Consider the following 11,493-nt stretch of genomic DNA (forward strand, 5'->3'; position numbering starts at 1 on the left):
TGCTTGACGCAAAGCAACTGAAGCATTGTATCTGCATGGTCTCGAGACAGCATCTTTTCAATTTACGTCCTGATGCTGATCCATTGACCCGCCGAAACGGACGTCCACAAACTGTGCAAAATCCCGAATATGGAAGTGCCGGTGTTGGACTGGTTTATTTGAATGGTCAAGCTTTTGGAGCCTTGTTCCTTCATCAGGTGTCAGTGAGAGAGGTGACAGACACAAAATTTATAACTAAAGGATCACAGCACTTTCTGAATGGAGAGTACGGTGTAGTAGCCTGCTACTTGTCCCTGTCCCTGTCCCAATCCGAGTGGAGCCGAGGTGAATCATTGATGGTGCTACTTAAATCCAGTCTCATCACAGAGTTCTAATGGGTGAAATGTCGGTACGTGGTCGGTATAAATGTTTGATGTGAAACCGCTGAGGCTGTGTACACGGGTGGTCTCGAGCCACAGCTCTTTCAACAACTGACCAATTGAGACACAGAAACTGGCGCCAACATGACATTTAAACTCCCCAAGCGGAGATCTGAGGAGGCACTGTGCAGCTGGAGCTCTCACTGTTTTCAGTACCTGTTGCCCATTTTACCACTTTCATCAACAAAACAGTCAGAGGCCCGATGAACAGCAAACACCGAGATGAAAAGTAGAAGCAACAGGAACACATTTGTCCTGCGTCCACGTCACTAACTCTTTTGGTAGCGGTGGGATTCGAACCCACGACTCAACAGAGACTGGAGCTTAAATCCAGCGCCTTAGACCGCTCGGCCACGCTACCATCGACTAGTAACGGCCTAAAATCGTCATTACTAGTGTTTACAGTGAATTAGAATTGAGGCTGGTTGGTTCGCCGAGCTGGTTTGTTGTTCCGCAGACGTTTCGTTACCGTGCTTGGTAACATCCTCAGTGCAGCCTCTCATGAAGCGTCGGTGTGTTTTCCCGCCTGGTTTTTAAACTCGAGGGTCCGTTGCGATGGATTGCCTCACTTCCGGGTTTCCTCCGTCGTAGAATGAATACGGGGTCGAGTTCAATGTGTTTATTAATGGCATGCTTCGTGGAGTGCCATGAGTTTAAAAACCAGGCGGGAAAACACACCGACGCTTCATGAGAGGCTGCACTGAGGATGTTACCAAGCGCGGTAACGAAACGTCTGCGGAACAACAAACCACCTCGGCGAGCCAGCCAACCTCAACACCCACAACCTGAGCGACAGATCTGCTCCAAAACCTAAGTGAATTAGAATATTAATCAATCTGAAGAAACTTCGAGCCTTTTTTTTTAAAAGAATTCTTCCCTTGGATGTGAGTACTTCAGCATTTATTACAACTTCCCAGTCGCCCCTGAGAAGATGGTTCGGAGTGGTTGGGTGCAATTGGATCAATCTAGCCAACTGGCCCGATGCTGACTGAAGGAGCTGTTCAGTCAACATTCCAATCAGCCTCCACTTGATACCGACAGAGAGGCACTCAGATATATTCACTGAGAGCAACAAAGGTGTGATGAGTGATGATAACCCAGAAACCAAAGGTGTCTCTCATTTAGCGAATGATTGAATCATTTTGGGACAGCAACATTCATGACCGTTTCGAATTGAAGCGAGTTGTAATTGTTAAAACAGGACTGCTGTGTTGGTCCATTCAAACGGCAGGCAGAAGAATCTGACCAATTAGCACCCGCAATGAGCCTTCGAGCTCCACCTCTTGAAACGGTTCCCATGAGCTGTTTTCCAACGTTTCATGTCCCTCGCTTTTCATCCTCTTTCACTCCAAAGCCTCTCTTCCGTGTTATTCCTTGATCAATGGTCTGACCGAGATCTCTAGCTTTGATCTGAAAGTTGAACTCTCACTCCACTGATTCTGCCAGAACGACTGTGACCATTTAGTTTTCAGACAATTTGTAAGTCACCTTCTTTCAGAATATATGCACAAAGCAAATAAGTCATTATTCCCTGACCATGGACGGTACTCCAGTTGAAGTGAAGACACTAGAGCATCAAGAACATAGTTCTAAATTCTTGCAGGTTGGCCGAATAACAAGAGTTTCAACATCATTTCACTTCAGTCATTTGCCCCTCCAGACACAACCAATGACCTAGAAGTGAGTGTCAACTGTGTGAATGACGCGAAAATAAGTGGGTAGCTAAATAATGAGTCAGCAGTCAATAGTTCAACAGGTTTATTTGAAATCACAAGCTTTCGCAGAGCTGCTCCTTTGTCAGGTGGCAGAATTCAAATTCAATACAGCCTATATTTCAAAGAGAATAGACAATAAATGTAGAAAGGGTTTGTTATAGTTATACAAGGCACAGCTGCAATTTAGTGAGCAGTATTGGAACTTACATCTTAGGAAAGATATGTTGGCATTGAGTCAGTGCATGGAAAGTTCACCGTGTTGTCTGGTGCATAGAGGGATTTTCGAGTGAGGAGTGTTTGAGTATGTTGGGCCTGTACTCATTTGACATTAAAGAATGAGAGAAGGCCACACTGAAACTGCTAATATTCTTAGGGGGCTTGATAGGGTAAATGTGGAGAGGATTTTTCTTCTTTTTGGAAGAGTTTAGGACCAGAGGGCATGATCTCAAGGAGTCACCTACTTAGGACAGAGATGAGGAGAATTCTTCTCTCAGAAGCAATGAGTCTGTGGAATACTTTACTACAGAGGGCTGTCAGGCTGAGTCGATAAGTAAAATCAGGGCTCAAACAGACACTTTTAATTGTTAAGGCAATCAAGGATTAAGTGGATAAGGCATGGAAGTGAAGTCTGAGGAATATCAGATTATCCACGATCGCGTGGAATCGGGGCGTGAGTATGATGAGTTGTATGATTTATTCTGGGTCCTGTACCGTATGGTCTTCTTCAGTGCGTCAATCTTACCTGTACTAATTATTTGTTTTTCTCATTGACATACTTGATGACATTCTATCCACTCTCTGATTCGCTGACTGCTTCTGCCCCGAGTTTAAATCGAGTTTCCTTTGTCTGTCCGGTTACCAGATAAAGTACCTGCTTGGTGTAAATACAGACTGATGGTGAATCCAATCTTTGCCTGGAAAGCAATGAGTGCGAATGTAAGATACAAAGTGATAAACTTACAGATGGCAGTATAAAAGACAGAGGGTGCTGATCTTCCTGTTTCTCCAATATATTAGTTGCACAAATGTCCCCAGTGCCTATTATCCCCTTCCACTCTCTCCAGTCTTGTGCACGTTATTAATCTTTGGAATGGCGCATATTTTAACACTTGTTCATACTGTGAAGAAGGGGCAACGATGATAAACTCATCCAAACAGCAAATATGCTGAAAGAAGATACGTAATAGATTTGAGCTAAAATCTATATGCAATGTTTGGAAACATTTCGTTGTCTTTCTACGAGTCTGGATTGAAATTCATGGTGGACATGACAAGAAATCTCACTGCATTCTGAAACCAATCGGAAATAGATAATAATGGTTGATGGGTATTTTTCAGTATGGTGTATGATTTGTATGAGAGTTTACTGCTGATCATATCCAGAACTGAATGATAAAAACCGAAAGAACTGCAAAATCTGTAAATCAGGTCAAAAACAAAGTTGCTGGAAAAACTCAGCAGGACTGGCAGCATCTGTGAAGGCAAAAAAAAAAAAAAAAAACAAGAATTAACGTTTCGGGTCTGGTGACCCTTCCTCAGAACTGATGGTGGCTGGGTAAACGTCAGGTTGCATGCAGAAAAAAAAGGGGAAGGTGATGGGGTAGGGAGTAAACAATAGGATAGAGACGAAAGAGAGAGAAAAGAAGTTGGACAGTCAAGGAGTTGAAAACGATAAGACTGGGAGAGTGAATACTTGTTTAATGGGGACTATTAATGAATAATAACAGGGGTGAGTAATGGCAGGCTATGTGATAACAAGGCCTGGTGTGTGGGCAAGAGGGCTGGGACATGGGAGAGTTTAGGCCCTAAAATTATTGAACTCCATGTTGTGGGCTACAGGGTTCCCAAGCAGAAAATGAGGTGTTGTTCTTCAAGCTTGCGTGGGGCTTCGATGGAACACTGCAGCAAGCCACAGACAGACATTTCAACGTGCAGGTAAGAAAATGGACGAGGATAAGGTTCCTCCAAGCATTTCCCTGGACCTGTGCTGATGACGTGTTGCAGTAGCAACATCAGAAAGAGTCATATTGGACCAATAAATGGTACAGTACGGTGGCTGAGCGGTCTAAGGCACGAGATTCAAGCTCTTTTCTCCAAGAAAGCTTAAATCCCACCACTACCGCTTGTGCAAACAGCCGGTCGTGTTGGCAGGTAGTTATGCTGAAGCTGGCTGGGGATGAGCTGCATTTAAGTTGAAAGCATCAGAATGAAACGTTTTGGTACAAATCGATGTGGGAGAGCACAGAGCATTCGCTCCTCGTTTCCATTGTGCCAGTGGTTATCATTTTCGTCGTAGAAATATAGACAACGGACCCACAACCTTCGGTCCACCTCCGCAATGTCGACAAGATGTCCTAATTTCATCTAGCCCCATTTGCGAGCACTTTGCCCTTATCACTCTAAACCCTTCCGATTCACACACGCATCCAGATGCCTTTGAAATGTTGTAATTTCACGATCCTCCACCACTTCCTCTGGCAGTTCATTGCATACACGCACCACCTTCTGCATGAAAAGATGGCCCTCAGGTCACTTTTAAATTTCCCCCCTCCCCCAAACCCCACCCACACTCTCACCTTAGTTATATGCCCTCCAGTTTTGGACTCGCCCACCCTGTGATCAAGACCTTGACTCCTCACCCTATTCATGACCCTCATGATTTTGTAAACTTCAATCAGCTCGTCCGTCAGCCTTCGACGCTACAGGGAAACTTGCCCCAGCCGATTCAGCCTCGCGGTGCAGTCCGAACCTTGCAACCCTGACAACGTCCTCGTGAATATTTTCTGGGCAGCTTTACGTGATATCTTTTATTTTTCAATAATGCCAGTAACGCTGGACTACATCGATCGATAGGAAAGAGACAGGTGAAGCGTTGAATGTTGCTCCTTTGTTCTTGCGGTAGGTTCTGTATGGATGTGGGCACAGCTTCTTAGTTTGCTGCTCTCATCAGCAAACCATTCTTTGAATGAAGTCGCCCACATCTGCTTTTGTTGTGGAAAGGAGGATAAGTCTATTTCATTGCGGTATGAATCTTTGTTAAATATCTCTCCTTCCTGGTCATCAATGTGCACAGATGGTCATCCTTCTTAAGAGTGCATTTGGTGCGCCCTAATTCTTTCTGTAGCAGAGTTGTATCATATTTGCTTTAAGTGCGAAAGCGTCCCAGCTCAAATTCAAGGAGCGGCTAAGAAAATGGACGAGAAGTTCCGGGATCCTCGAATCCTTTCCCTGCGCCTTTGTTTTCGTTGTGTCCCTTAGCAACATCGGAAAAATCATTTTTGAGGCAATCGCTCGTACAACATGGTGTCGTGTGACCTCTGGTATTTGCTCCGACCCAAAAACTGCCAGCTAAGCAGAAAGGCCGGGAAAGTGAAAGGAATTATGATGATGTAGCTCATCCCTGCACTGCCTTTAGAACAATTACGCAGTAGGATCTGCCTTTCTCGAATTATAAATCTGCTTACCTTTCGAGAGGAAGTTTTTTTTTTCAGACTACTTGTTTTGCAATGCAGGCTCAGTGACTGGAAGTGTCATCTGAGATGCGGCTCGCTCGGTTTTGTGCATTTTCCCTGCAGTCCGGTGCTGATCATATTTCACTTACACCCGAAAGTTATTCTGTTTCAAACAAGGGACCAAACCCTGTTCCAAAGTGAAAATCGAAATCCCTGAAATGTGCAGTTCGTATTTTATTTATCGAAACACACATTCTCACAGACACATAGCATTTGTTAGTCACTGAGTCTCAAAATATACATTCAGCTTGCCATTCATTTCTTTGTTTTGATTGAAGGGCTGTAGTTATTTGGTGCAGCGCGTATTACACCCGCGAAGGCACAGGCGAAGTAGAATGGAGATCAATATAAATCTCCCCCAGAGCCTGATATACAACAGTGAACATTCGGCCCCAGCGCCCGATCGAAAACTGTGACCACTTTCTCCCACAGCCCAATATAAAACAGAGAATATTCTCCCACAGAGTCGATATAAAACAGTGAACATTCTCTCGCAGAGCCCAACATAAAAGAGTGAATATTATAACCCCGAGCCCGATATGAAGCAGTGACCATTCTCGTCCAGAGCCCAGTATAGAATAGTGACACCCACCAATCCTCGTAAACCCGCATTTATCCTGGTCGAACTACCTGGCCTGCACATCCCTGCACACAACGGGACAATTTCCCACAGCCAATTCACCTCTCCTGCAGATGTTTAGACTGTGGGAAGAAACTGGAGCACTCCGACGTCGACATGGCGAAAACGTGCAAACTCCACGCACATCAGCTGAAGCTGAAATCGAAGGTGGGTCCCTTTCGCTGAAAGGCCCAAAAAAGTTTGGTTATTTCCCCGCGCGGAATCAATCCCTCATCGCCCGTAAGACAGGCAGGGATACTAACCACTAAACTACGGAGGACCTTGAGCCCAAACGCCCCGGAAGCCCTTTACGTGTGCACCAATCAAGTACAATCGCTTCAATATCAAAATTCCATTTCTATCGCTTCGTCCATAGACATCAATGGCACAGCATCACATATTCACATCTGAATGCTTCTTAAAGTCATCAGGATATCTGCCTCTAGGACACTTACAGGCAGTGGTTCCAGATTCAAACCAACCGCTGGCTGAAAACGTTTTTCCGCACATTTACTCAAGCCTTCCTATCTCTTACATTAAGTCTAAGGCCCCTTTATGGGGAACCATGCATTTGAGTCTACACTATCAATATCACTCATTATCTTGTACATCTCCTCTACTCTAAGGAAAACAACCACAGTCCGTTCAATCTCTCTTCATAATTGAAACTCTTCAGCCCAGACAATATCCTGGTAATCTCTTCTGCACCGTTTTAGTGCTATCACATCCCCGTAATAATGTGAATTACAGAACTGCACACAATACTCTAGTTATCGTCGAATGAACAAATGAAATAAATGATGCAGAAACCCACAGAAACTGGTCTTTTCCAATGAAGTCTATTTTGCTCAGTATTGCCCTCTTCGATTTCCTAAATCTGATGCTCCAATAATCACTGGTCCACGCCCGTAAAAGCTGCTACATGAGTTTTGATCTCACAACCGCAGTATCTGAATGGATCGACTGGTTTAAAGTTCCCCGTGGTGAGACAGGGCACGTTCACACAGCAACACTTACGGTAACAGGACAGAATGAACGATGTCAATGTGCAAATGTATGTTAGATTGTGCAGTGCTTCAATGAAGTGGAAGGAGGGACGTGAAGGAGAGTTAGTGATTGTTGGAGGGAGAGAAATCTCCAAGTGGTGGGTTTGAAATCTGATGCATCAAACGCAGATATGTGAGAGAGTGGGGGTTGAGGAATGATTGTCACCACCTCAAAGAATATTTTCACGTAAAAATATTTGATACTTACCGCATTTCTGTAGCCTGTGTCACAAGGAATAAAAAGACATTGCAGCAAGTACCGCTTGGCGTGATTCGGACTCGAACCGAGGTTACTGCAAGCACAACGCAGAGTGCGAAGCACTATACAATCACGGCACCACTCAGAACAGACTACTTGCAAAGAGGAATAACTACAGTGGCAGAGAATATGTTAGATAACAGCACCAGATCCACCATAAAAATACTCTCCAAGCAGTGCACTGTAATGTGGGGATTCACAGAGGGCTGGAATTTGTAATTTCGATGCTACCAGAGGCTGTGGACATTCCATCAATGAGTATGTTGAAGACTGAGATTGATAGATTTCTACAAAATATCAAAGACTCGGGGGATAGTGCAGGCTCTTGTTGAAATGTATCTTTCAATAGCAATCTAGTTTAACATCGGATACTTCACCAGTTCCTTCACACAAGGAAGTAACCAGTGCTGCAGACGAACATATAATCCCAATTCCCGGGACCAGAACCAAAGAAACTCAGTGACCCAGCCGCAAAGATATAACCGGAAATGGGGATGGCAATGAGCGCGCGGAGCTGCTCTTTGATAATAGATGACGGGATAGTCTGTGCATTATAAACCAAGACAATGTGACAAAACCGAGATAGAGCCGCGGGGATGATGTGCAGAAGGATGAGAGAATGCAATGCTGAATCAGACAGTGACCAGGGTGATACAGATAGAAGTGACGCAATCGGTGAGCGCGCGGTCCTTCTGTGACGGTATAGAGGCGCGTGAAATGCCGAGGCTGTGAGCTCCAACCCCATCCGGAGCAGTTTTTATTGACATGAAGCAGGGATTGTTGGGGCATCAAGCTGTATGAAAGGATACTCAGCAATTTTAATTTGAGGCAAAATAGTTTTTGGCAGCACAGTTATTTGTGGATTGAGGGAGGATCTGTCCGTGAAAATGTCACAATTATAATGAAAAATGCTGAAAATATTCAACGCGTCAAGAGAGAAATCTGTGCTGGGAGAAATGGAGGTAACGTTTTCGCTCTCTTACTTTTGTCATATGGCTGACCCTGCACTGGGTTGAATTGCGGGAAGAGCTCTTTTAGATCGTTTCATATTGTTCAATTTCATGCAAACATGCACAGGTCATTGAAGTAATCTAAACTTCCGAAACATTATGGTAATATGCGATGTTGTGATTAGGCTCGAGTTACCTCCCGTTATGGAGGGAAAGCAGGAAAGCGGAGTTGAGATTTATCAGATCAGCAGTGATCTCATTGAATGACTGAGCAGACTCGATAGGGTGAATTGCAGCTTCCTGACGACAAATGGCAGTGAAACTCACGCATCACAAAGGGGAGACAATTGAATTGAAGTAGCGACGGTGATTATCTTTGCTGGTTGGTCATCTTGTGAATGTTACTCTTACTGCTCATGTCCCTGCTATCAACACAACACAAAGTTGAATAGCCTGACTGAGCAGTGACGGCTTAGGCATCTTTCCCCTCTTTAAGCGGCTGGAATATGGACTCTGATGTTCTCGGGGACATTAACTGACATTGAAAGGATTGCGGTCAGAGCTGCTGTGCCTTTGCTGTTGCCACCATCGGGAACAATAAAGTTGATTCCCTGACCGGGAAACAAACTTGAGCCACAGCGGTGAAAGCACTAAATCCTAACCACTGGACCACCAGGGATGTCAGGGCTGTGTGTATGGTTTCTTAATGACACAGCTCTGGCTTTCTTTCTGCGACAGTTGTTTCTTTTCCAAAATGATTGGATCATCGTGTTCTTACAGCACGGAAAGAGGCTCAACATCCCAGTTTCCAGCCTTTGCCCATAGCCTTGTGTGCCACGAGGCGATGGGCCAGCCGTTTGAGATGTTCACGTTCCCTTGGGGAACTGGACCACATTTTCACCCTCAGAGGGTAACACACAGACACATTTCTCAGAAGGTGACAAAGGCCTCAGCAGAGACCAACGCCCAGAAAGTAGGATTTCACCCATTTGGGTTATATTGTCCCATTTCACACTTCAAAACCAGAATCTGATTCCATCAAAGTAAAAAAGCATTCGGTCGCTCCCCTCTCCGTGTTGGTCCCCCATTGTTTCCTTGTCAACCTGCAGTTTATAATACCTCACCTCACCTAACTGCTGGCCTGTGGAGGAAATGACATTGGCATAATTTCAGACGATATTGAAAGTGCTGCTGTGGATGTTGGATGCAGCAGTTGCACAAACATTCTCATATGCTCTGGTTAGAAGTAAACTCATGACCGCTGCTTGACAAGACCATTGCTTTAAATACTGCGCTACAGAGCGAAGACTGTGCCTTGTAAGGTAGGGTTTCATGCATTAGAAACTGCAATATAATAGATAACGGGATAATCTGTGCATTATAAACCAAGACAATGCGACAAAACCGAGATGGAGCCGAGGGGTTCATGTGCAGAAGGATGAGAGATGCAATGCTGAATCAGACAGTGACCAGGGTGATGCAGATAGAAGTCTTCCCGAGTAGTCTACTGATAAGGATTCAGTGCCTTCACTGCCATGGCGTGTTCATGGTTAAAATTTACAATAATAAATATGAAATATTTACTGATCTTTAGAAGCAGAATTATGTCATGGACCAGTCAGTATCGCTTCACTCAATATTACAGTTCTACATCAGCAACGTCAGCTCCAATTGCCTGTGTGCAACTTGTTTCAGACAAGAACAGAAGGGAGGTCAGGAAAAGTGAAGGCCAATGGTGAGAGTTGACTGTGGGCCGAATGGAGCCAGGCTCAATGAAGGTGCTGAAGACTGGTTTTTCCTGTTTACCTTGGTATACAGACCACTCCGGAGCAACCAACCACAATGACTGCCCCTTTGTTTGTTGCCCTTTGCACATCTCACCTCAGTTCAATGCCCCGATGGGAGTCACACATTTTTAAGTTGGCAAATTTTACTCCAGTCAGTTTTGCAGCCTTATATTAACATCATGCATTTTAGAGTAGAAAGAGACAACTCAGTCTATCAAGTCTGCTCCGCTATTAAATGAGCGGATAATCCTGATCTGATAATCCTGAACTGCACTTTCTTGGATTTCTCCGTAACCTTTGATACCCTTGCTGCTAAAAAATCTTTCAATCTCAGCCTTAAATATAGTTAGTGGCCCAGCTTCGACAACTATATTCTGTAAAGGAATCCACGGATTCACAACCATCTGAGAGAATAAATTCTACCTCGACTCTGCCTTAAATGTGCGACCTCCATTCTGATATTAGACACTCCATTCCTGGACGGCCCCAGAAGGGAACTAACCTTTCTAAATCCAATCCGTTACATTGCCAAAAACACCTGTATGTTTCAACAAGGAGCATTTTTGTAGTACCGTTTCTGAGCTGATGAAAGCAATGGATTTCAGTGCTTCTTCCCATTTAATTCAACTCTGATGTGAAACTCTCACGGATTTTGATACAGATGATCATTATCACTAAGGAGGCAGTGCGGGGCAAGGTAAAGGTGGTCTAGTGGTTAGGATTTGGCGCTTTCACCGCCATAGGCTGAGTTCCGTTTTCGGTCAGGGAATGGGAGTGCTATTCTGCTTGTTTATTGTGATGACTGATTTTCAGGAGCAGGAAAGAAACTGTGGAGCCTGTAGATGGACTGTTTTGTCCCAGAAATTATTCAAGTTAACAGAAGTCAAAGGACTGCAGATGCTGAAAGAGAAACAGGAATTGACTGAGAAACTCAGCAGGCCTGGCAGCATCTGTGGAGAGAAAGAGAGGTAACCTTTCAGGTCCACAGATCGTTAATTGGAACGAGGTTAGTTATGCATTTCAATAATATATTAGGCGAAGTTATCAGCTTTATCTGTCAAATCGGCATATTTATCAAAATTTCTCTGATTAGCCGACAATTGTTAATTGTTACAGTTCACAAAACAGCAACAAACAAAACTGCCATTTGGGTTAATCGCAGGCAACTGGAGTGGGAGCAGAGGAA

At 44.4% G+C, this 11,493-nt stretch overlaps 1 non-coding gene across 1 annotated transcript; it reads right to left on the reverse strand.

Moving 5' to 3' along the window:
• Nucleotides 1-698: 698 nt before the first annotated feature.
• On the reverse strand, nucleotides 699-780 carry trnal-uaa. The gene has a single exon. It is a non-coding gene; the product is annotated as a tRNA-Leu (tRNA).
• Nucleotides 781-11,493: the final 10,713 nt, after the last annotated feature.

The sequence above is a fragment of the Rhincodon typus genome, unplaced genomic scaffold, assembly GCF_021869965.1.
Source record: "Rhincodon typus isolate 14 unplaced genomic scaffold, sRhiTyp1.1 hic_rhity00004237, whole genome shotgun sequence".
In the NCBI taxonomy this organism is placed as follows: Eukaryota; Metazoa; Chordata; class Chondrichthyes; order Orectolobiformes; family Rhincodontidae; genus Rhincodon; species Rhincodon typus.